The sequence below is a fragment of the Brassica napus genome, chromosome A5 (assembly GCF_020379485.1).
Source record: "Brassica napus cultivar Da-Ae chromosome A5, Da-Ae, whole genome shotgun sequence".
In the NCBI taxonomy this organism is placed as follows: Eukaryota; Viridiplantae; Streptophyta; class Magnoliopsida; order Brassicales; family Brassicaceae; genus Brassica; species Brassica napus.
The window spans coordinates 20,396,829-20,401,973 of record NC_063438.1 but is presented as its reverse complement, the minus strand read 5'-3'; the positions used below and the strand labels follow the sequence as shown (position 1 = coordinate 20,401,973).

Below are 5,145 nucleotides of genomic sequence, written 5' to 3'. Positions count from 1 at the left end.
GAGTCTACAGCAACCTGCATAAAAGGAAGAAGAAGAGATTCAAGTCACTTACAAACAAACAAGTGATCTTTGGAATAAGAAGAAAATTACCTTATAAAATAAGAATAGGAAATAATTAAATTAGCTTTTTTTTATAGAATAGATAATTTCTAGGGAAATTTGGCTGTATAACCTTCAAACAAATTATAATTCACTACATAACTAAAACCCCTAACTTTCATCTACAGTACATGTATTTTATGTAATAATGCTATATTACCCTTCAATTCAACCTATATGACCTGCTGAGAGTTATTTATCAAAAGAAATATTAAATAAATAATTTAATAAATTGTGGTTATCATTCTTCCACATCTCTTTCTCTTCTTCTTCCTCTTCTCCTCCAATCTCTGTTTTTTTATACATACGAACACAAACCACTAGATTAAGAAATAATATGGATTTTGGGCTTGTGGAATTGAGTTTGGAGGAGAAGATGGCACCGTAGACAACAACAAGGTGACATCACAATTTCTTTTTTTTTAGTTTTTTTCAATGTTGTTCATCTTGATTTTTTTCATTGTTATTTAAATTGTTATAGTATGTTGTATTGATATGGTATGATGAAGAATAATTACTCTGGACTAGTGAATGTGTGTATCACCATATCTGTAAAAAGAGGAAGATGTGAAGAAGATGAACTCGTCGACTATACTATATGTAGTGAAAGAAAATTATAGTATAGTACGATTCTTATATTTTTGTACAATTCGCAAGTACCAAACTAAATAGTATGCTACGGTTGTTGTATTATTGTACCATCGATTGTTTGATAAATTTATTATTTATCAATTTCTTGTTTACAACTATATGTGCTATACTATTTATTTTGTTCTATACTATTTGGGTTTAGAGTTTATACTTGGGTTTAGGTTTAATGATTAAGATTTAGGGTTTAGTATTTGGAAGGTGGGGGTTGATGTTTGGGTTTAGTGACCGTATTATGTATGTTCTATTTGACGATTAAAAAAGAGTGTTTTTTTTTACTTACCAATTTATACTATACTATGTATTTTGTTCCATTCTATTTGGGTTTATAGTCTATACTTGGGTTTAGGGTTTAGTGACTAGGATTTAGGGTTTAGTATTTGGAAGGTGGGAGTTTAGATTTGGGTTTAGTGATAGCATTTTTGGGTTTAGTATTCAAAAGTTAGGTATGAGTTTAGCATTGAGGAGTTTTGTTTAGATTTAGTTTAATATTATATAATATTATATATTATTTTCAGATTTTGATAATTGGGTTTAAAGTTTACATTTGGGTTTAGGGTTCAGTAATTAGGGTTTAGGGTTTAGTATTTATATGGAAGGGTGATGTTTAAAGTTTAGGGTTTATTATTTTAGAGTTGAGGTTTGGATTAAAGTAGTATTTACTAGGTGATAATTAATTGTGGGGTGTCAAATGTGATGTCATCAGTTTCTCTCTCTATTACTGGCAACTTGAAAAAAAAAAGGGCATTACCGGATAGAAGTTGACATAATTGTTATGGGCTTTATTATGTCAAAATCAATGCTATACACTTAATTTCCTTCTCAAATTTGGTCATTTGGCTAATTCACCCTAATTTCTATTTGTTGGAAAAGAAGAAGAAGAAAATTTCTATTTATTTTGATAAAGTTTAAACTATATATACACTTATGTAAGACGTGAGTTAGTATCATTCACATCGATTAATAAAAATCTTTTTTTTTCTTTCTAGAAATCAAATTTACTTCTGTTTTGCTATTCCGACTACGATTTAAGGTTCTTTGATTCTAGATTGCAAATTCCAACACAGGAAAAGATGGAAAGAAACATAGAATATCTTCCTGAGGATTTGCTTGTGGAGATACTCTCTAGGGTTCCAGAGGCTTCTCTCGCACGACTCCGATCTACCTCAAAAGGATGGAACGCTCTTATTAAAAAAGAAGAAAGACTTGCCAAGAAGTCTCTTGTTGTCATGTTAATTCATAGAAGGGTCTATTTAGTTAGGCTTGATCTCCACGGCGATAACATTGTAAAGGTGATAAGTCAGTTCAGCCTCAATGACCCTCTTTCAACTTATTCTTTGAAAGAAGTTGATATACACAATGTCTTTCACTGCGACGGCCTATTGCTATGCACCACCATGGACGAAAGACTGGTTGTTTGGAATCCATGCTCAGGGGAAACGAGTAGGATTATCAAACCGTTACATTCCAAATATAGTTCCGATGTCTACGCTCTTGGTAAATCCTCATGCAACGAGTACAAAATTTTGAGGGTCCATCATCGTGGACATGGTTTCTGTTCTCCATACTTTGTTGACTACGAAATATATGACTTCACATCTAATTCGTGGAGGCTTGTTGGTGAGACTTCTGAGTGGTCATTTCCAGGGAACTGCCGACATGGCACGTCTGCGGATGGAAATACTTACTGGCTTTCTTTTGATTTTAGTCAAGACTGTCAAAGACCGAGAAAGTCCTTAATATGTTTTGATTTTTCAACAGAGAGGTTTGGATGTGTATCTCTTCCGGTTGATCCTGCTTCTTATAATCTTTTCGCTTTATCAGTGACTAGAGAAGAGCAAAAGCTTTGTTTGTTTACTTCTCGTGTTGAGATGTACGATATAATAGAGATATGGATGGCAACTAAGATTAAGTACCGGAGACATGTCATGGAGTAATCTCCTAACAGTGAAACGAACCCATCAGCTTTTTACTGGGATGAGTTTCTTGGCCGACCGTGAGAATAAAGTTATAGTGTGTCCCACTAAAGATACGAACTCTAGTACCTGCTTACACTTTGTTGGAACGGATAAATACATACGAGTAGACCATCATGATGTAGGATCTGAATCCTCACTTCCCGGCAGGTGTGATCCTACTTTGGTTCAAATCCAACGCGGTTCTTTGGGGCTAGGCACATGGAAAGCACCAATGACGTGACTTGTAATTGTCATACTAGTTTATGCATTGTTATCCAAGTTTTCATCATGATATTTGATAAAGTTAACATTTTGTCATACTTGTAATTGTCATACTAGTTTATGCATTTCGGCATAATGTATGTCTTCCTACTCCATAATTAGTTTCCATACTATTCTAGTTTTTTTCCCTCTGGTACTGGAACAATATTTTTGGTTCTCTAATTAAATGAGCAAGTCCTGTCCTTAATAATCAACAAGACCATTGAGGATCGTTTGTGATAGATCTTCGATGGTCTTAAGAACTTGGACACCTTAGCTTTTGTTTCAGATTGAGCTTAGTGTCCTCTTCATATGATTATGGAGTTGTGTAACATTGTAAATTAGATGTGGATACTTTACCATGTCTTCTTCCATCCAAATTCACAGTTTTTTAAAAGAAATTAGCGTATTTGATCAGTTGTTAAGGACATAGGGTTCTGCTTCACAATTTATGTCGTCTGGGTGGACTAAAAGAAACCCTTTGTATTGTAAATCCACACACTCTTGTAACTCAAATTAGTTACATACTATCTCTATTCTTATATTTTACACATATTAAGAAAATATATTAAAAGTTGAATAAGTAATTTTTTTTTGAAATATACAGTTTATCATTATAAACTAATAAAAATTGCATATAAACGGTAAAATATATATCTTTTAAAACATAATTTTTTAAATTTTGTTTTTTTATATATTTTAGAAACAGAGAGAGAGAGACAGAGAGAGAGTATGACATATCCATACACCATGATGATTCATTAATTTATATTTATTATCTCCTAAATGTTTCTTAAAGATAGGAGATTTGCTAAGAAGCATTCTGAAAGACCCGTCCCTTCCCCAACTTCTCCTGGGGTTCCCAGGACGGAGTAGGGGCACACTTGTCGATTTTCCCGACAACCCGTGTAACCCTTACTGGTCCCCTTTTATGAAATTCAAAACTTAAACGGTAAAAAGAAACTCCAAATCCTTTTTATTGCATATAAATCCTTAACGAGAATCATAAGTAAACAAGTTTAAACACCGGTCTTGAAAAGCAACGATTTAAAAATAAGAACATGAAAACAGCGACATTCCCGACCCAAGAACCATCACCACTCCAACCTTACTCCTGCGTTTCCTCGGCCGTACCTGCGGAAGAGAGGGGTGAGCATTTTGGGGAAAATACTCAGTGAGGACGGGTTCTAGGAACCCGCTAACTCTTATCAAAACACATAACACAGCAAGTATTAAAAACGTAATCTAGCAGAGGCTAGCAGTTCAAATTCATCATCTTAGACGCCTAGGACCTACACAGCTCAAGCGGACCAACCCTCCCCTTTTCTTGCTGCATCCCTATGAAGTCGCCTGCCCTGGTACACTCGGCATCCGGTTCCCTTGGATGTAGTCTATACCCCTTGCAGTGTATTACGACCCCTTCCCGCCAAGACTCGGCGTGACTCAATCTTACCGGCGCCTCTATCTTTTACCCTGCCGTTTTTGAACGCTACGACCGCCGCGTTTCCCATACTCCCCACCAGTCCCTCGGTGGTTCGTATTTCATTCAACCTCTTAGTTTTCTCTTAGTCTTACTAGACTCTTTCTTTCTTTAGTCAATCTAGACTCTTTCTTTCTTTAGTCATTCTAGACTCTTACTTTATTTACTTTCTTTCCCTAGTTCCACAAGGTTCTCAATCATTGCCAACATTTCATCAATCTCATCATTGAATTCATTCATTCATCATAACAATCAACCTAGCTCATACTAGTTACTCCCTAATACTATACGGGATTAGGAATCTTGAGAAGAGTTCACAGACAAGTCCTCACCTTAGTTGGTTGTCGATCTGGATCTAGGACAGCGAAGGAAGCAGTTTCTGTTCCGGATCTGGCTCTCGGAAGTCTGAATGGGAGAAAGGGAGTTTTAGATCTCAGATCTACCAACACCGAAGACTAGGAAAAACAAGGATTTGAGGTTTTACCTTAATGATAAAAACGCAGGCGGTTACACTCCACAGAATCGAGAAGCCGGCGGCTTGGCACCCACGATCGGCGACTTGGGCTGCGCGGGCGGTGGTCGACGGCGGCGCTTCCTCGGCGGGCTGGTGGCGGCGGCAGCTCTCGAGTCTCGCAGGGCTTCGCTTGGTGGGTGTCTGATGGCTCAGCTGTAGAGAGGCACTGTAACACCCCCGAACCG

At 36.6% G+C, this 5,145-nt stretch overlaps 1 pseudogene; it reads left to right on the top strand.

Annotated features, from left to right (window-relative positions):
- Positions 1-1,811: 1,811 nt before the first annotated feature.
- LOC125608807 lies at positions 1,812-3,715 on the top strand (annotated as a pseudogene).
- The last annotated feature ends 1,430 nt before the right edge of the window (positions 3,716-5,145 follow it).